This window comes from Mus musculus, chromosome 7, assembly GCF_000001635.26.
Source record: "Mus musculus strain C57BL/6J chromosome 7, GRCm38.p6 C57BL/6J".
NCBI classification, from domain to species: domain Eukaryota; kingdom Metazoa; phylum Chordata; class Mammalia; order Rodentia; family Muridae; genus Mus; species Mus musculus.
The window spans coordinates 14,568,503-14,595,765 of NC_000073.6; the positions used below are offsets into that span (position 1 = coordinate 14,568,503).

At 43.6% G+C, this 27,263-nt stretch overlaps 1 pseudogene across 2 annotated transcripts in view; it reads right to left on the reverse strand.

Moving 5' to 3' along the window:
* Nlrp5-ps (NLR family, pyrin domain containing 5, pseudogene) overlaps nucleotides 1-27,263 on the reverse strand; it is a 92,413-nt pseudogene that overhangs the window by 37,849 nt on the left and 27,301 nt on the right. For both annotated transcript variants that reach the window (NR_045120.1, NR_045119.1), the window contains exons 7-11: nucleotides 24,144-24,311; nucleotides 18,116-18,286; nucleotides 14,490-14,660; nucleotides 12,432-12,602; nucleotides 10,234-10,404 (exon numbers count right to left, since the gene is read on the reverse strand). The product of NR_045120.1 is annotated as an NLR family, pyrin domain containing 5, pseudogene, transcript variant 2 (transcript). The remainder of the gene's footprint in view (nucleotides 1-10,233; nucleotides 10,405-12,431; nucleotides 12,603-14,489; nucleotides 14,661-18,115; nucleotides 18,287-24,143; nucleotides 24,312-27,263) is intronic.

Consider the following 27,263-nt stretch of genomic DNA (forward strand, 5'->3'; position numbering starts at 1 on the left):
GACATGTTTACCAAGGAGTCCCTTGCTGACCTGGTAAAAGGTCACTGTTGAGAAGGTTGTCTGTTCCTGCTGGAAAAGGGATGGCTTATAGAGGACATAGAAATAGCACACCTTGCCATCTAGTAGCACCCACCATCTGTTACCTGGCATCCACATATGAACTGTATGTCTCCATTAATGAGGATCCAACCCAGGACCTGAGGTAAGCACACTACCTCTGAGCCACATCCTTAGTCTCCATTTTCCTTCTATTTACCATCATCTAAGTTTCCACAAACTGCATTTATATGTTATTATCTAGAGAGTACACATCTCTTAATCTCTCTTCCTCTCTCCTTCCCCCCTCTCCTTTTCCTTTCCCCACTCCAGCCCTCAAACTTGCTACATAGCAGTGGGTAACCTTGAACTTCTGATCATCCTGCCTCCCGCTGCTGAGTGCTGGGATCACAAAATGTGCCACTATGCTGGGTTTTAAGTGATGTTAGGGATAATATCCACAGCTTTCCACTTGCTAGGCATGTACTCTACCAACTAAGCTACAAGCTCTGCTCTCATCAGTTCCTTTTAATAGCACCCAAACATCTGTGTGGATTTAAGAAGTTCAGTTCTTATTTGTTTCTGACTCTCTGCTGCTTATCAATGCCACTGCAGGAACCCATCCCCATGAAAGGAACATGTGCATGCATGTTCTGCTCCCAGAAACAAGCTTTTCATTCTCACTAGGAGACTTGTTGGGGAGTCAGGCCAGTCTTTAAGGCCTTCTTCTTTTCAAAACAGGGTCTCATTATGCAGGCTCTCCTGTTTTGGAACCCACTTTATGTGCCACCAAGTTGTACTGCCACCCAAGTGCTTGGAATAAAGATGTGTTCCTCTACACCTGGAAACTTTTGTGCTTCCACAAGTAACAAGCCTAGAACATTCTCTGGCTTCAGAAATGTAATTTGCATTATGAGGCTCAAAAAAAAAAAAAAAAGCAGTCTGAGTCCCATGGGAACAGCTGAATCTTTTCCTGGTGCTCCAGGCATAACAATGGTATCCAGAGTAGATTTCCTGGTTTTTAATGGTGATGGCTCTTCTATCTACTCTATGGGAATTCTCTGGTACCCCATGCCTCAAAATCCTTGTAAAATGGGCAGAAGCTACCCACATCTTAGGTGTCATGAAGGTCTATACATGCATGCATCTCAGGAGCAGAGCAAGGAGATGGTCCAGAGGGGTGAAGAGTTCATTTTTCATGTGTAGTGTCTATGTGTGTATATGCATATTTTTGGAGACGTGTATACATGTGTGTGGGGCTCCATGCTTCTGTGTGAATGTGCACATGTAATCATTTCTCCCTTCAGTTGATTCTATGAGAATATTTTCTTTCTCAATCGCCCAGCACTGGGATTACAAGCATATACCTACTCCTGGCTTTTTATATGGGTTGTGTGTATCAAGTTCAGATGCTCATGCTTCCATGATAAGTCCTTTACCAACTGAGTCACTGCACCCCATCTCATCTCTGCCCTTACACCACACCTACACGGATTGATATGACCCCGATGCTTTTCTAAATGCTGTGTTTATTTCATTCTTGCTACATCCTCCAAGGTGAGACAAACATTTCACAGATATTGCAGTCCTAGGACGTGAAGGAGAGGGAACTCATGTCTTCAGTTTTTCCACCAGTTTCGGTCATCTTCATCAATAGCATACCAATCACCATCAATCACCACATGGGGCTTGACAAACTGAACTTCCTCCAGCTGTCTTCTCACTCAGGCATAGTACTCCTGCTTCCACAGGCTGGGAAGAAAGGGATTTCATGCTAGGACATAATGCCCTGGAAGCCATATCAAGACTACAACCCTTTTTGAGAACTCTCAATGAGCATAGTACATCACTCCACCCCCGTAGATTAAAAAAGTCTAGGGAAAGGACTTCCAAGGCCCCAGCCCTAATGGGAGAGGGAGAATCACTTTAATTTCTTTGAAGATCTGGTAGGTTTCTAATGCTCCAGTGAATGACACCACACCCCTGTGCCTATGAACTTCAATAGTTGAAGGCAGGGGGTTACTAAACTAATTAAAAAAAATAAAGTTGGGAGAGAGACATATTGGAGTACCATAAGAAGATCTTGAGGAAGTAGTGGCAGGTGTATATCATCAAAAGATGTTATATGGATGTATAAAAGTTTCAAAGAGTAAGCACATTATTTAACAAAATATAAGGACTGGGGAGATAAGCTCAGTTTATGAAGTACTTTCCATGAAAGCATGAGAAACTGCATTTAAACCACATTGAAAAGCCAGGCTTCCATGCTGGAGAGACAGCACAGTCAGAGGTCAAGAGGCTGCCCTACTTGGGGAACTGGGTTCTATTCCCAGCACCTACACAGCAGTTCATAACTACCTGCAATTCTAAGCCCAGAAGATTTGCTGGCCTCCATGGGCTTTGCATACAAGTTGTATATAAACATTCATTCAGGCAACCATTCACACTCATAAATTTAAAATATCTAAAATATAAAAACAAAACATAGGGGAGGACTCTGCCAGAGCAGGGGGAGGAGCAATCTTGGGTTCCAGATCCCTCAGAGACTAGTCTGAACAGGCGAGAGTGTGGACTATAGAAGTGACACAGCTTCTGGGACAGGCAGAAGCTACACAGCTTCTGGGACAGAGCCCGCTTCAGGCTCCAGACCTCCAGGCAACTTTCCTGCCAGAGGAGAGCTGTCCACCCAGGAGGGCTCTGCCGGAGCAGGTCAGGGAGCCATCTTGGGTCCCAGATTCCTCAGACTAGTCTGTGCAGGTGAGAGTGCGGACTACAGAAGCTACACAGCTTCTGGGACAGGCAGAAGTGACACAGCTTCTGGGACAGACCCCGTTTTGGGCCCCAGAAATCTGGGTACCTTCCCCACCAAAGGAGAGGTGCCCCCCAACCCCCAACCCTGAGAGGGCTCTGCCAGAGCAGGTGGGGGAGCCATCTTGGGACCCGGATCCCTTAGAGACTAGTCTGCACAGGTGAGAGTGCAGACTACAGAAGCTACACAGCTTCTGGGACAGGCCCTTTTTTGGGCCTTCATCTTCAGCCAGGAGGCAGGTCCAAATGCCAGATATCTGTGCACCTTGCCTGCAAGAGGAGAGCTTGCCTGCATGAGTACTCTGACCACTGAGAATCAGGAGAAATCTAGACTCCCAGGTCTGCTGACAGAGGCTAAAAGAATCACAGGAGGAACAAACTCCAACTGGAGACAACTATAAAAACTAACTCCAGAGATTACAAGATGGCGAAAGGCAAACTTAAGAATCTTACTAACAGAAACCAAGACCATTCACCATCATCAGAACCCAGCACTCCCACCTGAGTCAGTCCTGGATCCCCCAACACACCTGAAAAGCAAGACTCGGATTTAAAATCATGTCCCATGATGCTGATAGAAGACAACAAGAAGGACTTTAAGAACTCACTTAAAGAAATACAGAAGAACACTGCTAAAGAGTTTTTACCCTTACTGCTTTTAATATTCTATCTTCATCTAGTGCATTTGTTGTTCTGATTATTTTGTGTCAGGAAGAATTTCTTTTCTGGTCCCATCTATTTTGAGTTCTGTAGGCTTCTTGTATGTTCACGGGCATCTCTTTCTTTAGATTTGGGAAGTTTTCTTCTATAATTTTGTTGAAAGAAATACAGGAATTTCCGGTATTTTTTCAATTAACATAGATGGAGAAACCAAAGTATTCCATGACAAAACCAAATTCACAAAATATCTTTCCACGAATCCAGCCCTTCAAAGGATAATAAAGGGAAAACACCAACACAAGGACAGAAACTACACCCTAGAAAAAACAAGAAAGTAATCCTTCAACAAACCTAAAAGAAGACAGCCTCAAGAACAGAATCCCAACTTTAACAACAAAAGTAACAGCAAGCAACAATTACTTTTCTTTAATTTCTCTTATCATCAATGGACTCAATTCCCCAATAAAAAGACATAGACTAATAGACTGGCTACACAAACAGGACCCAACATTTTGTTGCTTACAGGAAACCCACCTCAGGGAAAATGACAGACACTACCTCAGAGTAAAAGGCTGGAAAACAATTTTCCAAGCAAACGGTCCAAAGAAACAAGCTGGAGTAGTGATTCTAATAATGAATAAAATTGACTTCCAACCCAAAGTTATCAAAAAAGAGGAGGGGCACTTCATACTGAAAGTTAAAATCTACCAAGATGAACTCTCAATTCTGAATATATATGCTGCAAATACAAGGGCAACAACATTCATTAAAGAAACTTTAGAGGAGACATAACAGAACCTGAGAAAATCCTAAACACCATCAGATCCTACTACAAAAGACTATACTCAACAAAACTAGAAAACCTGGATGAAATGGACAACTTCCTAGACAGATGTCAGGTACCAAATTTAAGTCAGGATCAGATTAAGGATCTAAACAGTCCCATTTCCCCTAAAGAAATAGAAGCTGTCATAAATAGTCTACCAACCCCCCCCCCCCCCAAATGCTCAGGACCAGATGGGTTTAGTGCAGAGTTCTATCAGACCTTCAAAGAAGACCTAATTACAACTCTCCCCAAACTATTCGACAAAATAGAAACAGAAGGTACTCTACCCAATTCATTCTATGAAGCAACTGGAAGCAATCCCACTAAAATCAGGGACTAGACAAGGCTGCCCACTTTCTCCCTACCGATTCAAGCCAGAACAATTATATAACAAAAGGACATCAAGGAGATACAAATTGGAAAGGAAGAAATCAAACCATCACTATTTGCAGATGATATGATAGTATATATAAGTGACCCCAAAAATTTCACCAGAGAACTCCTAAACCTGATAAATAGCATTGTGAAATATTTGGATATAAAATTAACTCAAATAAATCAATGGCCTTTCTCTACACAAATAATAAACGGACTTAGAAAGAAATTAGGGAAAGAATACAATAGTCACAAATAATATAAAATACCTTGGCGTGACTCTAACTAAGGAAGTGAAAGATCTGTATGATAACAACTTCAAGTCTCTGAAGAAAGAAATTGAAGATCTCAGAAGATAAAAAGATCTCCCATGCTCATGCACTGGCAGGATTAATATAGTCAAAATGGCTATCCTGCCGAAAGCAATCTACAGATTTCATCGCAATCCCCATCAAGATTCCAACTCAGTTCTTCACTGAGATAGGAAGGGCAATTTGCAAATTCATCTGGAAAAATAAAAAACCTATGATAGCAAAAACTATTCTCAACAATAGAACCACCTCTGGTGGAATCACTATGCCTGACATTAAGCTGTACTACAGAGCAATTGTGATAAAAACTGCATGGTACTGATACAGAGACAGACAGGTAGATCAATGGAATAGAATTGAAGACCCAAAAATGAATCCACACACCTATGGTCACTTGGTCTTTGACAAGGGAGCAAAAGCCATCCAGTGGAAAAAAGACAGCATTTTCAACAAATGGTGCTGGCACAACTGGCAGTTATCTTGTAGAAGAATTCAAATTGAACCATTCTTATCGCCTTGTACAAAGCTCAAGTCTAAGTGGATCAAGGACCTCCACATAAGACCTGAGACACTGAAATTAATACAGGAGAAAGAGGGGAAAAGCCTCGAAGATATGGGCACAGGGGAAAATTCCTAAACAGAATAACAATGGCATATACTGTAAGATCAAGAATTGACAAATGGGACCTCATAAGATTGCAAAGCTTCTGTAAGTCAAAACACACTGCCAATCAGACAAAAAGGCCACCAACAGATTGTGAAAAGATTTTTACCAATCCTAAATCTAATAGGGGACTAATATTCAATATATACAAAGAGCTCAAGAAGCTGGACTCCAGAAATTCAAATAAGCCCATTAAAAATGGGGTTCAGAACTAAACAAAGACTTCTCAACTGAAGAATATGGAATGGCCAAGAAGCACCTGAAAAAATGTTCAACATCCTTAATCATCAGGGAAATGCAAATCAAACAACCCTGAGATTCCACCTCATACCAGTCAGAATGGCTATGATCAAAAATTCAGGTGACAGCAGATGCTGGCCAGAATGTGGAGAAAGAGAAACACTCCTCCATTTTTGGTGGGATTGTAAGCTTGTACAACTACTCTGCAAATCAGTCTGGAGGTTCCTCAGAAAACTGGCCATAATACTACTGGAAGATCCAGCAATACCTCTCCTGGACATATACCCAGAAATTGTTCCAACCGGTAATAAGAACACATGCTCCACCATGTTCATAGCAACCTTATTTATAACAGAAGCTGGAAAGAACCCAGATGTCCCTCAACAGAAGAATGAATACAGAAACTGTGGTACATTTACATAATGGTGTGCTACTCAGCTATTAAAAAGAATGAATTTATGAAATTCTTGGTCAAATGGATGTATCTGGAGGATGTCATTCTTAGTGAGGTAACCCAATCACAAAAGAAGTCATTAGATATGTACTCACTGATAAGTGGATATTAACCTAGAAACATAGAACACCCAAGATACAATTTGCAAAACAAAAGAAAATCAAGAAGAGGGAAGACCAATGGGTGGATACTTCGTTCCTCCTTAGAATAGGGAACCTAATACTCATGAAAGAAGTTACAGAGACAAAATTTGGAGCTAAGACAAAAGGGTGGAGTATTCAGAGACTACCCCACCTGGGGATCTATTCCATAATCAGCCACCAAACCCAGACACTATTGCATATGCCAGCAAGGTTTTGCTGAAGGGACCCTGTTATAGCTGTCTCGTATGAGGCTATGCCAGTGACTGGCAAATACAGAAGTGGATGCTCACAGTCTTCTATCAGATGGAACACAGGGCCCCCAATGGAGAAGCTAGAGAAAGCAGCCAAGTAGCTGAAGGTGTCTGCAACCCTATAGGTGGAACAACAATATGAATTAACCAGTACCCCAGAGCTTGTGTCTCTAGCTGCATATGTAGCAGAAGATGGCCTAGTCGGCCATCACTGGGAAGAGAGGCCCCTTGGTATTTGCAAACTTTTTATGCTCCAGTACATGAAATGCCAGGGCCAAGAAGAGGGAGTGGGTGAGTAGGGGAGCAGGGCAGAGGGGGAGGTATAGGGAACTTTCAGGATAGCATTTGAAATGTATATAAAGAAAATAATAAAAATAAATAAATTAATGTAAAAAAAGAGGAGTGAGGGACTGTGTGGGAAGGAAAACAATGGTGGGGTTTTATATGAGCTAAGAATATGAGATAACAATGAATTCTTCATAAAACAGCCATTGTTTTGCATGATAACATTCTAATTAAAAATAAAACAAACAAACAAAAAAACATAACCTAAGATGGGCCAGGTGTTGTTGCACCCAGGTTTAATCCCTCAGGAAGATCTCTGCGAGTCTGAGGCTAGCCTGATGCCAGGGAAGACAGGACTATACAGTGAGATCCTGTCTTAGACAAAACATAAAACAAACCCACCTTGCAAAGTCCAAGATGGATAGCTACTCTGAGACCTCTGAGGTTAACCCTTCGGCCTTCATATATACAGGCACACATATTCATGTGAGCCACAGAATCCACACATATAATAGTAAGTCCTAAATGCACAGGGATCTACTCTGTGTTGGGCCTTGGCCCCAGATTTGAGGCACAGTGATGGGTAACGGCAAGGACAAGGGTAAGGCAAAGCCCCACCCATTCTAGTCAAGGAAAAGGGTATGCAAGAATTTAAATTGCTGCAAAGTAACCCATTTTGCCTGTAACAGATAAGTTGGTAAAAATCCAGGTCTCAGTGTGTGTGTGTGTGTGTGTGTGTGTGTGTGTGTGTGTGTGTGTGTGTGTGTGTGTATGTGTTCCAGGTGAAAGGTGTGTGTGTGGGGGGGGTTCAGGGGCACAGAGAGGAGGAAGGGGGAAGGAGGAGAGAAGGTGACACATGTGTGGGGTTAAGGAGTGGAAGGGGGAAGAAGGGAGGGAAAGGGAGAGGAAAGGGAGAGAAGGAGAGAAAGAAGGAGAGGGAGAGAGAAAGAGAGAGAAGGGGGGAGAGGAAAACGGGGAGAGGGAGAACAAGCACAAGCAAGCAGGCAGAGAACAGAGGCCAGCATTGGGTGCCTTTTCCCCATCGCTCTTCACTTTGACACAAACTCACCAAATCCAAGGCTTGCAGATAGGCTAGGCAGGCTGGTTAACCTACAAACTCCAGCATCTTCTGGTCTCCGCCTCCCTAGTGCTAGGACTGCAGGTATGTGCACCACCATAGCTGGCTTTTATATGGGTTCTAGAGACCAGCACTCAGGTCCTTGAGCCTGTGTGGGAAGCACTTTACAGGAGGAGCAATCCCCCCAAGACTGTACCAATTGCTAAGCCCATTCTCACCACTGTGCCTTGTAGCTCATTGTTACAGCTGGCTCTTTTAAACAACATTCTGCCTTTTGGTCTTGTTTGTGCATGTACCTTGTAATGTACTTATGTAAAGATTGCCAACCTCACTCAGACAGAATTCCCAACCCTCCATTCCCTCCTGCCTGTCTTCAATGACACCCCATCCTTAAAAGTCACTCCTGGGCCTTTTGCACTTATATCCATGTGCTGAAAATTCCACTTTGGATAAATCATGGCTATTATCTGGAGAACTTACTCACCAGAGTCATTTAACCTCAGCCTCACCTGGGCTGCTCACCCAATCTTCTCCAACCAAATTCTTTGTTTTTATTTTTTTGAAACTGACTCTTGTTACACAGGAATACCTGGCCCAGAATGTACTAGGTATGCCTGACCTTAAATTTGAAGCAATTTTCCTGCCTCTGCTTCCTTAGAGGTGGGACTAAAGACATGCACCACCTTGCTCAGCACTTCACCCAAGTTAATTTCTTGGATTATAAGTATACTTGGAAATGTGAAACGGTTGCCAAGCCTTACAACCTGAGTTTTATCCCCAGAATCAACATAATGGAAAGAGAAAACTGACTTTTGCAAGTTGCTCTGACTCCACAAACGCACATAAATAAATGTTAGTATTTTTAAATGTATGTGTATGTGTCTGTATGTGCCTATTTCTACTATGCACTTGCAGTGCCCAGAGGCCTGGAGAGGGTATTAAAATACGAAAACTCTGATATAGGCTGTTATGAGCCACCAAGTGTGCTCTGGGAACTGAACTCAGTTCCCCTGCAAGATCAGCAAATCTTTAAAGTTATCTAGCCATTTTTCCAACCCCATTTTAACCCACTCCATTTAATAATGAGTGGGAGGCACTATTTATCAGGACACAGGGACTCATCAGTGGCTACTTTCAATATTTAACATACATGACAAACTTGTCTATTTTTTGATTGAGGTGGGGTCTGAGACTTATGCTGTCATAGAACTCACTATATGTAGTCAAAGATGACCCCTTATTTGTGGCCATCCTCTTGCTTAAGAGCCTGACAACAACTACAGTTGTAGGTGTGAGTCACAACACTTGGCAAAATTAACCATCTTAACCATTTGGATGTATTAGTGGCATTACACACATGTAGTGCAACCACTGCTACCACCTTCTTTATAACTCTCCCATCATCCCAAACTGAAAAGCCTGTAGATGATGTCTACTCTAAATTTTCCTTTCCCTTTTAAATTTTTTTGGCAGTGCTACAGATGGAACCCAGTACTTTACATATGCAAAAAAGGGGGGGGTCTCTTCTCTGGAGTTTTAAGCCTCTTTCTTTGTTGTATCTTTTAGCTACTTCCAGTCTTTCTATCATGATGAGTCTACCACCACCTAGGAATTTCATATGAATAGTGTCACACAATATTTGCCTTTTGTGACTACTGACTTCACTTAAAGTCATTGTGTCTTATTCATGTAGAAGCATGCATCAAACTCCCTTTCTTGAAAACTGCTACTAAGAACATGGATGTACACATGTCTCTTTTTTTGAGATAGAGTCTCACTGTGTAACCTTGGCTGTCCTGGAACTTTCTCTGACAGTGGTTATCAACCTGTGGATCCAGAGCCTCCCACCTTCGGGGCTCACATATCATAATAGTAGCAAAATAACAATGATGAAGTAGCAACAAAATAATTTTATGGTTGGGGGTCATCACAACACAAGGAGGTGTATTAAAGGGTCACAGCATTAGGAAGGTTGAAAGCCACTGCTCTGGATAAAGATAGTTGCCAAGCCATGGTCTCAACTACTTTCAATTGCTTCTGTTTCTCAAATTAACTTGTCAGAGTGTCTGGGTTTATATCTCAGGAGACAATTTGGAACTTACCCAATTATCCCCAGGTTAGAGACAGGGCATTGGAACGCAGAGCACAGCTTCAACTTCCCCGATGTACTGAAGTCATTCTTCATCAGGTTTAGGCTGTTCAGGTGAGGGTTGCAAGAGATGGCCAATGACAATGACTCACAGCAATTGGAAGTCAACTCACATGCCCCCAACCTACCAGAAGACCAAGAAGAACCCATTAATAACGGACCCTCCACTTGCCTGACCTGTAAGAGTTCAACCCAATGCTTATAGGTGAGAGGGACTCCATGCAGAGCCTGACTTAATTGCCCTTGGAGAGAGCCCAAACATTCTCATTTCTAAGTTCTGGGTCTGGCTCTGATTGCTGCTGGGTACCTCAAAGTGCCTTTGTGAAACAATCCAGCTACACTGAAATCGGGAATATGACAAGAAATACAGAAATACTTGCTGATTAATAAGTGATACTGTGCCAAATACTCAGTAGGGTGGGGAGCTGCATGAAGGAGGCAGGAAGTCTGGACATGCTCATGGTACAAAGTTGCATGGGTAATGCTCTTGTTGAGGGTGCTTTTAAGAGATTATCATGCCTAGGAGGTCAGAGCTTAGTTAGAGACCATGAAATAGGAGATAAAGCTGAAGACTTTAAAGGTTTAGGGTTTTAGGAAAATGGATGAAACTGGAGGTTAGCATAGTAAGTGAAGTCAGTCAGATCTGGAAAGTCAAATATTGCATTGTTTTCTCTTATTTATGGAACCCAAATTGTAAGTAGATACATAAAGTCATATGTAGATGTGATGTATGTATATAGATAAATATACGCCACTAAAGAAGATGTGAAGCTGATTCTAGGGGAATGAAAGCAAACTAATAGGGTGGGAGGGGAGGGGAAGGTCAGAGGGGTGAGAGAGAGGGGGGAAGGGAGGGAGGGAGGGAGGGAGGGAGGGAGGGAGGGAGGAAAGAAGGAAGGAAGGAAGAAACAAAAATAACTTGATCAATGTACATTTTATACTTGTGTGAAAGTGTACCTGTGAAACTCAATACTATGTAGGATGAATGTATGTAGTAAAAATTTAGGACTTTATCCTAAGAACAGCATGCCAGAGAGAATATCATTAACAAGGGGCACCAGAACAATTAATCAGGGACTAAAAGCATCTGCTGCTCTTGCACAGGACTTGGTTTGGCTCTCAGCCCCACACCAGATGGCTTACAGTCACCCATAACTCTGGCTCCAGGAGACCTGATGCCTTCTCCTGACCTCTCCTGTGGGTACAAGCATGCATGTGATGCAACTAGAGATGCAGGCATGCACGCACACACACACATATACAATAAACTTTAAATGAAAAGATCAAGTGACCATGGAGCTGGGCACGGCAGCACACTCCCATAATCCTTACACTGAAGAGGCTGGGACACAAGGATCGTAAGCTTGGCCTGCATAGAGAGACCCCCACCTCAAAGGGGCAAGGGCAAATCAGTTGCTAATGGTATTTTCAGATACTTTAAAAGTTATGATTATTTGTTCTGTGTATATATGCATGTGTGTGTGTGGGGGGGGTCAGATGAGAACTTATTATAGCTTGTTCTCTCCTTCATCCATTTGAATCCTAGTGATAGAATTCACATTGTTGGATGCCTGCTGAGCCATCTCACTGGCCCATAGTGTAGTAATTAGATAAGTTAGTTTTATTTCTATTTATGTGTGTTGTGTGTATGTGTGGGAGTGTATGAGTGCATATGTGATTGTGCATGCATGCACACTCACAAATTAGATCTCACAGAACTCAATGTAGCCCAGGCATCAGACCCAAGATGATCCTCCTTCATCCTCTTGTGTGCTGGAATGACAGGTGTGAGCCACCATACCTGGGTAGGACTCTGGTCTAACAGACTCCCAGGTGGATGACATGATGACTAAAGTCTTAAGAAACACCACTGTTCCTAGTTGTTCTGTATTCATTCTTCCTGCTCAATTAAATGTGCTGGACCACCAAAGTATTAGTTTCTGTATTTCCAGCACCAAGGGGGAAGTTCAATGAGCATCTATCTGAAGGTTCTCCACTTGAAGATCCGGGACACCCAGACCCATGACTCCGAGGTAAATACTGTATGACTTTATGGAGTCATTAACATGACAGCAGCACCCTGGTTTCATGTTCAGGTCCTCTCACCTCCACTGAACTCAGCCCCTCAAAGAGGTTACCCCAGGAAGTTACCCAAGTCTCCTCAGGGAGCTGCTACTTTGCTTCAGTCCCTCGCACAGGGTTATGACTCCTTTGTCACCCAGGGCGTTGTTACCAAGATCCAAACTTTTTAAGTGCTTGGTTGTTGTGATCATACAGGCCAGGTCCTCACAGCAGTTCTGCATAAGTTGGCAGTCCACTAGTCTGCAAGAGACACAGAAGACCCACATACTATATCAGGAGTAACAACTATAGCAGGAGTAAGATTTACAAACACTCAGAACATATGCCTTTATTTCCTTTTAATGGAATGTCTTGGGGTCAGTGAGATGGCTCAGTGGATAGAGGTACTTGCCACCAATACTGCTGACTCTAGTTTGATACCCTGGTTCCACATATGGTCGAAGGGGAGAACTGTTTCCTGCAAACTGTCCTCTGACCCTGTTGCAATAAAAGTTCTCACCCAATATTAAACAAATATAATTTAAATAGAGATGGTCTTTATTCCCTCTGTGGTGTACACATGGGTGCATATGTGTATGGGAGTGTAGGGGTAATCACATCTGTGCACATGTGTTTGGAGGCCTGAGATTGGCATCAATACAATCAACAGAAACACTTCATTTTCTAGCACCTTAAGCTTGCCATTTTAAAGAGACTTGCTGGCCAGTGAGCCACTGGGATCATTTTGACCATCCTTTCCTAATACTGGGTTTACAGGCACATGTTGGAGGCTTTTACAGGGATTCTGTGACTCTAAATGCAGGTCTTCATGCTTATTCAGCAAGTTCTGTATCCATGAAGCTAACTCTGCAGCCCCAAGCGGCAGCCTTTCTAACCTATTCTCACGAATGGTACAGAGTAGATGTTATGTTATCCTGGGAGAGGGATAGCAGTGGGGAAAAAAATGCAGTGGTTGAACGGAGGCATCTTTGGAAAAATAACTTGTATACCAATTGAGTCTCAGCTACAGAAGGGGCCAAAGTTGTCCACAGGCTGAGAGACAGGCAAGGACTGAAGAAATTGCTAACAGAATGCCAGGACAGAGAGGAAAGGACACAGAAGCTCATTTTATTATACCAACAGAAGCTGGGATTTCCCAAAGGAGTAGAACCTTGTGCTTCTGTTGCAGAGTGGGGTGAATGGGGAGTGACCCCACAAGAACAGCTGGATGGTTTGGGGGGGATGGGTCGGAGTCTATTTTATATAGCCCTGCCTGTCCTGGAACTTACCATGTAGAAATCATGCTGGCCTCTTAACTCACAGAGGTCCTCCTGCCTCTGCCTCCTGAGTGCTAGGATTAAAGGCATGTGCTAACATGCCTGGCTACTTACTTGAGTTTGATAATTCAAAGATTCTCAAAAATTTTGTACATCTGAAACCCAGACACCCATGAATATGAAATTTAGTATCACAATAATGCCCACAAGGGAAAAGTCTCACATCTAACTTCATGTGACAGTTCATGGCTATAACACATTTGCACCTAAAGCTCTGTGTGAAACCACTTTTACACTCTATGTTTAAGGAATGCATGAAATATAAATCCACTTTACATTTAGGTTTTGGGGCTAACCCTAGGGTTGGGGTGTGACTCAGTAATAGAGCCCCTGCCTAGAATCCCTCAGTGAGGGCCTGGGGAGTGTGGCTCAGTGGTAGAGCCCCTGCCTAGAATCCCCCAGTGAGGGGCTGGGGGCGTGGCTCAGTGGTAGAGCTCCTGCCTAGAATCCCCCAGTGAGGGGCTGGGGGTGTGGCTCAGTGGTAGTATATATGCATTGATCTTGGTTCCACTCTTGGAGTACCTCAAACAGCACCCCACTCAAAAAAAGAAAAATCTCTGAAGACATGAACAGATTTTAGGGATCAAGGATGACAACTCATAATTTTGCCTTGGGGTTCCTGTTCATAGTAATTCCTTCTTTTCTTCAACCTTGTGAACTCAGCTCCTCACTTTATCTATCTACTGTGATTGCCAGGAAGATGAGTACTTGACCCTAGGGTTGGTTTTCAATTCTCACATCTCTTTATCCATCTCTTGCTCTCCAAACACCTGGCAGCAGAGATGGCCCTTAACCCCCACTGTTCACTCACTTCAGTTCTTTAAGGTAACAAGTAGGTTCCTTTAAAGCTTCACACAGTAGCTTCATTGCACCATCCCCTACGGGGTTCATGGTCAGGCTCAGGTGGGTCAGCTTTGTGTTGTTTGCAAGTCTCAATGCCAGGAAGCCATAAGCATCATCTACAATGTTGCAATGATTCAGTCTGTGGAGACAAATGGAAGAGAAAGGTGACCACTGTTCTTTCCCATGGCCTTGGATAAGAGACTCCTCTTGGCCTCAGTTTACCCTTCTGTAGGATGGGACTTCTATTTATATTGCCCATTGCTGTCAGCCTCAAGTGGAGGATGATTAAAGAAGTTGGTAGTTACTGGGATAGTTACTAGCCTTAGGCCATACTGGAAGAGTCTCAAACTGACCAGGCTGGCAAGATGGCTTAGCAGGTAAGAATGCTTGCTGTCAAGCCTGAGAATGTCAGCCTGAGTTTGTTCTCTGGGAACTACATGGTGGAAGAAAATAACTGACTCCTACCATCTTTGCCACCCATATGCATGCTGTGCAGGCACACACACAGGCACATGCACATGCATGTACACACCCTCTGACCCTCTAGTCCTCCTGTATTTTTAATAGGATGAAAATATTATTATTTTATTGTGTATATGTGGGATGTCAGAGGATAATTGGTTCGAGTTGGTTCTCTCCGTCCACTGTGCAGTCACAGGGATCACATTCAGACTGTCAACCTTGGCAGCAATTGCCTTTACCTACTGACCCATCTTGCCAGCTCATATATATATTAAGACAGGATCTTCGGTAGGCTAGGCTGCCTGGGAACTCATTTTGTTGATGAGGATAACCTAGAATTCCTACCTCCACGTCCTGAATATTGTCATTACAAGTAAACATGACCCCATGCAGCTAAGCTTATATCCTTTAACAGACTTCCTGGATTACTTGGACACCTATCTGTATTTTCAAATGAAGGTATGTGCATCAGCAAGGATGTACCACAGGACCACTTGTGAGACCCAGCTCTCCTTCCATCATATGGGTCCTGGGGATTGAACTCAGGTCATCAAGCTTGGCTGTAACTTCCTTCACCAGCTGCCTCATAGCATATTTTTTATTCACAAGAAGTTATTAGTGGGCTAATTGTTCAAAGGGAATGAACAAGAAGAAGCACCCCATGCCCCCAACCAGAATAAGCAGCTTGCGTTAATCAGAGTTAACAAGAATTTCGTTCTTTATCAGACTGAAGATTTATGGTTGAAGATAACTTAGTTTTTTAAAACATTTACATGGGACAATTGTTACACAGCAGCTGAGGAGAATGTCTTCCCACTGTGGCCAGCATGAGTGGTGCTTCTAGGAGCCTCCAACACCATGTCTCTGTGGTCTTAGCCCTGAGTCAACTGCTGCCTCCTAAAAAAATCTTTTCCTAGGTTCATGTGTGCATGTGTGTGTAGGCCCTTGACAGTTGTTCCTCGAATGAGATCACAAGTATCATGAGACTACGTAAGATCCTGCTCTCAGAAATCTCAGGCTGGAAGGATGGCTCAGTGGGTAGACTGCCTTAGACAGTTGTCTAACCTGTGTCTGGATCCCTAGAGTCCAGCACACATCTGCATCCCTGTACCACTAATGGCAGATGGGAGTGCCTTAAAGTTAGAAGGTTGGCTGCTGGTGTCTTCCTTGATGGATCTCCACCACCTGATTACACTGAGGAAGAGTATCTTCCTTGAACATAGCTACAGCTTGCCAATCTAGTCTGGCATATGCAGTGGCTAACAACAGAGATCCCCAACTCAAGAAGGTGGAAGGCAAGACTCAGTGGCTGAGGCTGTCCTCAGTGTGGCATGCACATGTCTGTGCTCACATGGATGGGTGTCCCACATGTGAATGTTCACCCCCTCCTTGATACACCAATACCCCAACTAGAAAGTGACTGCAGTATTGCTAAGCACCAGGAGGATAGGACATCCCTTGTGATGTTCTAGATAACACTTGTCAGGCACAAGCCACTGTAGCTGGATCCACAGTAGATATGAAGGAAAGCATTGTTCCATGGAAAATACAAAGTCAGAGTTGAGTGGCTGATGAAAAAAACAAAGATCCCAGGAAGAAAAGCCTGTGTCACCAGGAATAACAGCTTCGGACTGGGCAGTCAAGGATACTTAGGGAATACAGCTCCACTGTATTTGAAGGAAACCTTTTCTGCTACAAGAAAACAAAGATAGATAGAATTTACAAGGATAGAGCAAAGCAAAGAAACAGAGAGGGACAGGACTCAGTCCAGATGGCTACCCACAGGCACAGGCTATACGCCCATGCATTCAACAATATCTGTGTCAAACATTACAAAAAATGTTGTGCCTGAAATGAACATATAAAGCAGTTTTTGGGTCCATATTCAGTAATATGACTACATACCATATATTCTTCACTATGTCATTAGAAGACATAGTGTGTGCAGAGAAATGTGTACAGGATATTGCAAATATACCATCTTATATTTTTGAAAAACACCATAGAACTTGAGATCACTGGGTAAAGTTGTTTGCAGGAGGACCTGAGTTCACATCCTAGGAATCCATAGACATGCAGGTCAGACTTAATGACGTCCTATAATCTCAGTGGTTCTGAGGCAGTGATAGGTCCACTGAGCTAGCTAGCTGGTGTAGATGATTAACAAGCTGGGTTCAAGCTAGACTCTAGACAGAAAGTGAATGAAAACAACAGCAAACATTCAGCCTCCACATGCACACACATACACATCCTCTTAACCACCTCTCCCCATAAACATACACAAGCAAATTATAAAACAAAGGTTGTGTTTGGAAAGAATCTTGAGGGCTAGTAAAATGACATAGTGGGTAAAGAGGCTTGCAGCCAAGCCCAATGATTTGAGTTTGACCCCAGAGACCTACATGGTAGGAAGAAGAGAACCAACTCCTGCAAGTTGTCCTCCCAACCTACATGTGAGTGCTGTGGCATTTGTACTCATCCCCATATATAATCATGTAATAAAAGCCCAGAATCATCTTCAAAACATATACACAAGTAGCAATATCAAAAAGGTTTCATACTAATGAGGGTCAAAGAACCAGAGCCCTAAACATACTGGGAGTGCTGAGAGGAATATGAGCCTACAAACCGCCCCCAACACTCACATACTTGAACAATTGGTTCCCTGTTGGTAGTGCCCCCTAGAGAGACTGTGGAACCATTAAGAGGTGGAGCCTTACTGGAGGAAGCACACAGCTGGAGGTGGGCTCTGAGGGTTAGAGCCTCATCTCACTTCCTGTTCTGCTTCCTACATGTGTTTAAAAAAACGGCTCAGCAGGTTTCTGCTCCTGCCATTTTGTTTTTCCTGACTGTCGCCAAGCCATCCCCATGGAGCTGGAATCACTCTCTCTGGAACCAGGACCTAAAACAAACCACAACCCCCTTTCTTCTTTAACTTACTTTTTGTCAGGGTGTTGCATCACAGCAATAGAAAAGTATCCGATACACTGGGGGAAGCTGCTCCCACTGCACAGCATACCTCACTCTAACTCCCACACACCAACCTCCCATGCACAGCTTTCCCTTATGGAACACACACACCTATTAGTCTGAAAGCTGTGATGGCCTCCCAAAGAAACTAAGCAGACTCACATCAGCCGCTGGAGAGCACATTCTGGATTCCTCAGGAACTGACACAGCTGTTGCACTCCTTCAGTCCCCAGGCTGTTGTTTGACAGGCACAGGTGTGTCAAGTTCTGGTTGCTGAAAAGGGCTGAGACCAGAAGGTGGCAGCTGGCAGGTGTGAGGCCACAGCTGTCCAGTCTGCAAAGAGAACCCCATACCCCCAACAGAGAAAACAATGAGGTCCATTCTTAAATGTCCCTCCTCCAAACTTGCATTCCAACATTTATTATGGTACTATTCACAACAGTTAAACTATGGAGCCAACCGAAGTGTCCAGCAACAGAAGAATTGATATGGAAAATGTATATACAGTTAATGGAATATTAATGGAATATTTTTCCAGCCATCACAAGTATGATCGTTGCCATTTGTAGAGAAATGGAGGCAACAAGAGACAAGCATATTAAGGGAATCAAGCCAATTTCATTTGTGGTTCCTAGACTTAATTTTTTATTATTTAAAAATGTTTACATGTATTTGTGCATGTCTGTATGTATCTATGTGCATGTTATGTGGGTAGCCAAAGGGGGCGCTAAATTCTCTGGAGGTGGAGTTACAGGTGATTGGGAGATGACCGATGTGAGTATTCAGAACTCTGGAAGAGCATGAAGTGTTCATAACTGCTGAGCCATCTCTCCAGCCTCACACTTTTTAAAAGTGAATTTATTATATGCCTGCATGGGGCACACTGTGAGTGTGAGTGCAGGAGTACATAAGCATGTACACGCACATGTGCATGTAGAGAACTGAAATGAGTCACTTTTCACTATGTGGGTTCAAGTACTAGGCTAAGATTGCCAAGGCCTGGTACTGGTCCTGCCAGCCAGCCCATGGTTTTATGTGCACATACAATTGTATACATATAAACATCAGGAAAATAGAAAAGAATGTGTCCAGAGAATAAAAGGAGATAGTGGGTGGGTATATGGGTGAGAGAAAGGAGAATATCTGTGCATGAGTGTTATGTTAACATACAGGATGTGCATGTATAGGGGCTGGATGGATAGCTCAATGGTTGAGAGAGCTTGCTGTTCTTCCAAAAGGCTTGAGAGTTAAGTCTCCATAACCTATACTGAGTGGCTCACAACTACCTGTAACTCCAGCTCATAAGGATCTTATGTCCTCTTCTGTCCTCCCCAAGTACTGCACTAACACGCAGACACCCACAAAATAGAGTAGATCTTAGTAAGAACACACAAAAATGCCCTCAGCAGCAGGCATCTTTACCTGCTGAGCCATCTCACTGGCCTAGGATTTCTTTGTTCCTGTCCATCTCACTAAACACCACTATGAATCTATGGGAGGAAACTCCTCTATGTGTGACAATAGATTATGTAAACTGTTTGATTACATATTTGAAGTAATTGACATATTTGCTAATGTGAAATCTATTTGATTACCTCATACTTAGCCATTCAAAGGAAAGCTGCCAGACTAGAAAACAAAGCTTTATAGACCCCTTCTCATAGGGCTGTGGCCAAACTAACCACTCAAACAAACCTAAATTCTTAAGATGGCCTGTTGCATGTACCTGATATTCAGTATCACTAATGATAGTGATTAAAGAAATCAGCTACATTCGTCCAATGTCCAGAAACCACGTTGACACTGTCATTTCTTCTGTTTCTGGCCTGTAAGATTTTTATTTATGTGTGTATGTGTATGCAGGTTCAGTGCCTGCAGAGGCCAGAGGAGGCCACTGGAGCCCCTTGAAGCTGGAGTAACAGGTAGTTGTGAGCCATCTAATATGGGTGCTTGGAATCCAATCCAGTGGCAAGTGCCCTTAAGTCAGAGCCATCTTTCCAGCCTTGCCTCTGACCTCTAAAGGGTGACTAGTACTGTGTGTTTTCAGTGGCTATAATTAGAGCTATGACAGGTGCCAGCACACAGCTCTGAATGGTGACTGTGGATCAGAGTTTCTGTTTTGCCCATTGATAGTTCATCCATGAATGAGTGACTTAGCCTAAACCTGCCTCCTTGCTTACCTTTGAGACTGAAGATAGTGGCCACTCCATAGCTGTTTGGAGAAGGAAGGCAGGCAGGCACTGATGAGAGCTGGTAAATCTCATTTCAATTTAAATAGTGGTTTCTACAATTATTACCTCTTCACTCTCCTCTCTGCACACAGGACAAATGGACAGTAACAACTGCCCCAAGTTTCCATGTAGAAGCATGTCTATAAAACAACATTCTTAGACTTGTCTCTTCTCTGTTGGCTCCTTTGTCTCCCCAGGTCAGAATTATCTGGCATTCAAGATGATCCCTCTGTTAGGACCCCTCCTCCTCTTTTGGGCATGTGTAGTGTGTGCATGTATGTATATTTGTGTGTCTGTGATTGCACATGTATGCAAATGTGCAAATGTCTCTGCACGCATGCTTGAAGCCCAAGGTTGACATTGGGTATCTTCCTTGCTCAATCTCCATCATTTTTTTCTAGGCAGGTCTCTCTGACTGAACCCAAGGCTCATCAGTTTGTCTAGTCTGATAAGCCAGATTGCGCTGAAGATCCCCTCTTCCTCATCAGTGCTGTATGTAACCCACCAAGCCCATCGAGCATTTACAGGGGTTCTGGTGATCTGAACTCTGGGCCTCATGCTTGTATAGGTGTTCTTCAACAGTCACCTCTCCAACACTTCTTTCTGGTTTGTGTTATGTGTAATAGAGAGGGAGGGGAAGAGTGAGGGAGAGTGTGAGAGAGCGTGAGAGTGAGAGAGATCTTATTGTGTAGCCCAGGCTGACCTCAGACATGCTATGATCCTTATTTTTTAGACTCTTGGGTTCTAGTCATATACAACTATACCATGTTGGGTATTCTAACTATATAACTGTGCCAACCATGTACATGCTCTGCATTGGGCTTGAGCAACCAAGAAGAAAGTCATTGGTCACTGAACAAGTGGGTAACTATAACTGTGGAGTCAAGTGTGAACTAACCCACTTGACTCACATAGGTGGCACACTCTAAAAGCTTTGTTAAGACATAGGTCTTTGACTGACACCCACTAGGCTCCCTTTCAACAGAAGGGCTGCTATGATTGAGTGAATGGGGTTTCTTGTATGTCCCAACACCAGGGCATTCCCATGAGGCCATAGCTGCCATCCTCATTCTGGAGAACACTCCCCAGTCCCATCCACCTCTGGGGCATCTCAGATGCAATAGAGTCATGGGATGAGAGGAAGGGAGACTCACATCAACTTTTGCAGTAGACACATTGAGCTACTCAAGGCATTCCCAAAGGATATCATGCTTTTTACTCCCACTCTATTTTTGGCCAGGCTGAGACACTTTAGGTTGGTGGTTGAAATAAGAAGCGTGGAGATCATCTCATAACCAATGAGGGTTAACTCATAGGAATCCAACTTGTAGAGAGAGGCAGAACAAAATTATTTTCTTGTTCCTCTTTGGTAACCCTCTCTCTACTTGTTCTCCTTAGGAACTGGAAGAGACTGCTCACACAAATAGTTTTACTTCTTTCTCTCTTCCTTATAGCAGCCCGTCATCACTGTCAACCAGCATACCACTTCCCCATAGATGCAATACGCCATCTATATTTGCCAAATGGAAAAGAAAAGCACGAGTTCTCAGTGGATAAAGGGGTCTCATCACACATACTGAAAACCTGAGTATGAACCAGGACCCATACGGTACAAGGAGAGAACACATTGCTCAGAGTTGTTCTCTAACCACACATGCTACATGCATACGCGTGCACACACACACACACACATCTAATTTAAAAAATAAGCAAACCAAAGTGTCAGCTCCTTAATGTGTCTTGATAGGGAACACTTCACAAGATGGCCTGTGTCAGCTCTCATTGAGAAAGTTCACCGTAATTACATAACCATTCAAAAAAATGGCTACGGTTACCTGTGACCTTCTTTTTGAGACAAGGCCTTGTGTTAGCCCAGGTTAGCCTCCATATTGCTAAAAAGCTGAGGCTGACCCACTCCTTCTGCCCTAACCTCTGGAGCACTGGGATTACAGGTTTAAGAACTATGCTTGGGTTTGTACACCTATGGGGACCGAACCCTGTGCTTCTTGTATGCTCTATGAGCCTGTTACCAACTGAGCCTTTCTACCCCTACCACTTTACCACCCTCCACCACTTTTTCTAAAAACAGGCTATCTAGCTAGACAAAGTAGATTGGCCTCAAACTTGCCATCCCCATGACTCAGCAACAACAGTGTTAGGTTACAGGTATATACCCTGTTTTTTTGTTTGTTTTTTGTTTTGTTGTTTTTGTTTTTGTTTTGTTTTGTTTTTTGTTTTTTGTTTTTTGTTTGTTTTTCGAGACACAGTTTCTCTGTGGAGCCCTGGCTGTCCTGGAACTCACTTTGTAGACCAGGCTGGCCTTCAACTCAGAAATCTGCCTGCCTCTTCCTCTGCCTCCCTAGTGCTGGGATTAAAGGTGTGTGCCACCACACCCAGCTTTATATTTTTTAATGTGTATGTGTGCACACACATGTGCCATAAAGGGCATGCAGTCAAAGGAAAACTTTTAGGAGTTCGTGTTTTCTCTTTCCTCCCTCCCTCCCCCCTCTCTCCCTCCATCGTGGGGGGTCTGGGATGACACAGGTCATCAGGCTTGGTGGCAAAATCCTTTACCCCCTGGTCCTGTTTTAAATGCTCGCAAAACACCGGATTTTTATAAACATGGATACAATATTTATACCTTAAAATGTGTTTGAAATGTTCAATTTGCTTGCATGTAGCCCATTCTTTTGTCCTGTCTCCCAACCCTAACTATAGCATTGCCAAATCACTATTGCCCCTGCCTCCAGAACATCTCCATTTCTAACTCCCTAGAGCAGTGGTTTTCAACCTTCCTAATGCTGTGACTCTGTAATAAAGTTCATGCTGTGATGATCCCCAACCATAGTTATTTTGTCACTACTTCATAACTGTAAATTTTCTACTGTTATGAACCATAATGTAAGTATCTGATACACATGGTATCTGATAAATGAGCCCCAAAGGGTTCACTGTGGGACCATGAAAGGCAGTCTGGTTTCTGGTTGAGATAGGTTTGAAAGATAGGTTCCCACAGGTGACCCCTCAGGGGATAACCCTGGAGGGAACAGTAGGCATTTTGGCACGCTCCTGACATGAGGCTGCAGCTCTCTGTAATAATTCTGTGGCCATCAGTTACATAAGGTCAACACCCCAAGCCAATCCACAGGTAGAGGACATGACCACAGACCACCTAGGCTCCAGACAGATCTCCATTTTGATGAGGCACCTAAAGGTCTGAGGGCTTAGACAATAAACTCCCTTCCCAGACACTCCTCCCTGCAAAAGCTATTTAACCTCAAGCCTGCCCCAAGAAAGTGGGGTACAGTTTTTACTCATTACCACTCTCCACCATGACAATAAATGTCTTTAAAATATGGACTGTCTCTTTTCATTGGAATCCACTGTGAGAAGCAATGGTGCAGGTCTTCGTCTAAAGTGCCAGCCACCTAGTCTCTTGCACAAAGCCTCTCGTACTTCCAGCCATGACTTCTACCAAGCAAAGCCCCCATTGAGCAAGCCAAGGACACTCCTCCCCACAGGACTCAGCCAGAGCTCTTCTTTCGTTTCCTCTTTGGCCCTGGGCTAGATCCAGCCCATGAGTCCCCAACTCCATTTTCAGCTCTTCTGCAGCTCCCAGCGGTGTCTGGGTGCCCAAGAGTCCGAGAACCTGTTGTCTCCAGCCTCTGTGCAGGCCTTGGGACCCCCTAACCACCTCCAGCAGTCCCCAAGGCTTCAGACTGCACTCCCCCACCTTTGGAGCAGTGTCCAGCGTCTTCACATAGCCAACACCAGCCCAGCACCAGCAAGGGGTAAGCGTAGCTAAGACTCTTGCCTCCCACTTCCAATAGTAGCCAGAGCCCTGGGGCAGAGTGGATGCAGGCCACCTTTTAACCCACAGTTCACCACCCACAAATTGCTGTATTTTTCAACTTCCTGGAAGTCATTCCAAATTTCAAAGTAAAAAGTCACACCCTCACCTCAGAGCCTCCAGGGCGCACTTTGGATGTTCCAGCGCTTCGCAGGCTAACTTCATGTCATCATCCTTCATGGGGGTGTTCCCTAGATTGAGGTACTTTAAGTTTTGATTGCTAAAAAGGAGCTTCCAGAGATGTTTCAGGCCAGACACTACCTCTGCACTCTTAAACCTACAGAAGTGGAAGGGGGGTGAGAGAGAATAGTCATATTTAATTGTTCATTTAGTTATTAATCACATTTAATCAATAACACTCTTCTGTTAATAACACCCATCTTGCCAGCTCTCAAAGTTGTAGCTCTTTGCATACAGTTTGTTTCTGAGAAAGAGTCTCTGAGACATAGCCTACACTGTGTGAAACTCTGTTACTCAAGTGCTGGGACTGCGTTCCTGTGTGAACACTCCTGTCAGTTAAGGAGTTCTACATTTCTGAGGTGGGCTCTAATTTATCCTAAGCTGGTCTCGTACTCACTATGTAGCGGTGGACGATGCTGAACAGCTTTTTAACTATCTTAAAGGTTTTTTTGCGCATGTGCATCCGGTGCCCATGGAGGCCAGCAGAGGGCGCTAGCTCACCAGAGCTGGATTTACAGGATAGGAACCCAACTCTGGTCTTCTGCAAGATGCTACTGACCTTGGACTTCAGGTCCACCTGCCAGCACTGTCCAAGTGCTATGATTATAGGCTTGTGCCCTCATGTATACTTTACGTGTTTCTGGTGGTTGAAGTCTGCCTTATTGCATGCCAGACAAGAATTCTACTTACTAAGTCACTCCCCTCAGCTCTATTTGCTTTTCATTGTACAGCACTCCACAAAGTGCCAGAGGTCCCAGGAACAGAACATTAAGCAATCCTGTTTTTGGAGAACTCTCTCCAGAATGGTGGTTTTCACCGTTCCTAGTGCTGTGACCCTTTTATAATTCCTCATGTTGTAGTGACCCCCAACCATAATATTATTTTCATTGTTACTCATTGCTGCAATGTTACTATTGTTATGAACCGTAATTTAACTATCTGATATGCAGGGTACCTGATATGTGACCCCTATGAATGGGCCATTTGATCCCCAAAGGATCACAACCCACAGGTTGAGAACAATTTGTCTACAGGGATACCATATAGCATCAAACACAAGACTTTGCTTCATTACTGAGCATGGCCACACCTACCTGCTGTATCCATTTTTGTTTTTGTTTGTTTGTTTGTTTGTTTGTTTGTGTTTTGTCAACATGATAAAGCTAGACTATGGGGAGGATGGCCCTCAATTGAGAAAATGCCTTAATCAAACTGTCCTCTAGGCACACCTGAAGGGCATTTTTGGGTAATTAATGATTGATGTAGGAGGGACCAGAGCACTGTGGGCAGTGCCACCCCTGGACATGTAGTCCTGTGTGCATAAGAACACAGGCTGAGCAAGCCAGTTAAGTAGCATTCCTCCATGACTTCTGTACTTTGTGCTCTGACTTACCTCAAAGACACAATATGACCTGAGAGTTATGGAAGAAAACTTTCTCCCCATGTAGCTTTTAGTCATTATCTCAGATGGGGTTTCTATTGCTGTGATCAAACTCCATCCCTGCAGCTTGTAGTCTATCATCAGGGCAGGAACCCAGTGCGCATTAGCAACTGAGAACTTGACCAGCCCCAAGCTGGATGCCATGTGGATTTTCCCTGGCTTTGGAGGACTTATTGTCTAAAAGAGAGCTGGGGATTTATCCTCCTTTTACAAGATACCTGGTATCTGTAGCAGGCTCAGATTTGTTTTAGTGTTACAGTGTGAGGCTGACTCTCAAGGGTAGTGTTTCTTACAACAGGTTAGATCCCATAGCCTGAGGCAAACAGGCCATGCAACTTCCTGTAGCTCTCACTGGGACAGAGGTAAGTGGTCTATGCTGTGACTTGACAGCTCTCAATTGGGTCCTTCATACTCCTTGTCACATATGCTAACTGAACTAAATCACGTGATGGGAAACTTCTTACTACTCCTAAAAGCCAAACTTTTCCTTTGTTTGGGGGGATTTGGTCCAGAGGGACTCCTCTGTGCGATTTGCTGAGATGTGTTAATGAAGGGATGCCTATGGAGAGGCTCCTTTGACTCAAGCCCAACATCCTTCGTGTGATGACTTGAGCATACTCTCTCATTAATGTGTATGTGTGTGCATGACTGTACATGCATCACATATGTGCCAGGGCCCATGGAGGTGGCAAGAGGAAACTGGATTGCCTGGAGTTGGAGTTAGAGAGGCTGTGAGCTACCATGTGGGTGCTGGGAAGAGTGTGTGAGTCCTCTGCAAAAGCAGCTGATGCACTAACCACCTAGCTATCACCTCCCACCCCTCTACCTTCTCCTCTCTCTTAATAAAGCTGCTCTCCAGTGTTTAAAGGAAAAGCTATCCATTTTAAAGGCCTCTGCAACATGCTCTGGTCGAGTCAGCTTAAGCTGAGAAGCTTAAAAGTAACTCATGAGGCAAAGAGCTTCAAGGAAGCTCTCCTCCTAGAGTCTAGCATTTTCTCTAACCCATACATTAATTTTCGATTTTTGCATTAATCTAGTGTATGGATCCATGTGCTCTCTTTCAGTATTTTTCTATTATAAGTGCCTTTTAAGATTGAATTCTGACATAGCTAAAGCCTTTCACCAGTGTTCCAACAGTCCTAGAAAGTCCTTGAGCAAGACCATGGACTTGAAATTCAGTAAGAATGTTGCTAATCAGAATAGCCTCTGGTACTACACTATCACTTTGAATAAAAGCTAGGTCACTCCCTTACACAGGAATTTACCATCACTAAGGAAGAAGGAAGTTTCAGACCAAAGGAGAAACCAGAATAGATACTTAGAACTATAGCAAAGTTATACCCATACACACATATTTACAATGGCCTAAGGGGAAGGTGACTATGCAATAGACTAAAATAGGAACTATGGCAAGGGCTCGAAGCCCTTGACCCTGGCTTCTAAGATTTGTGAATCTTAGGTGGAGCCCTTGTTGATCCTAGTTGTTATCAATGAATTCTATCCCAGGTGGTTTCCGGTAGACCTTTTGTGTTTACATTCCTCTGTTTTATGTAAGATTCCGGTTACCTCATTTGTACCTTGAGAATATGTCACCCAACTTCCTTATTG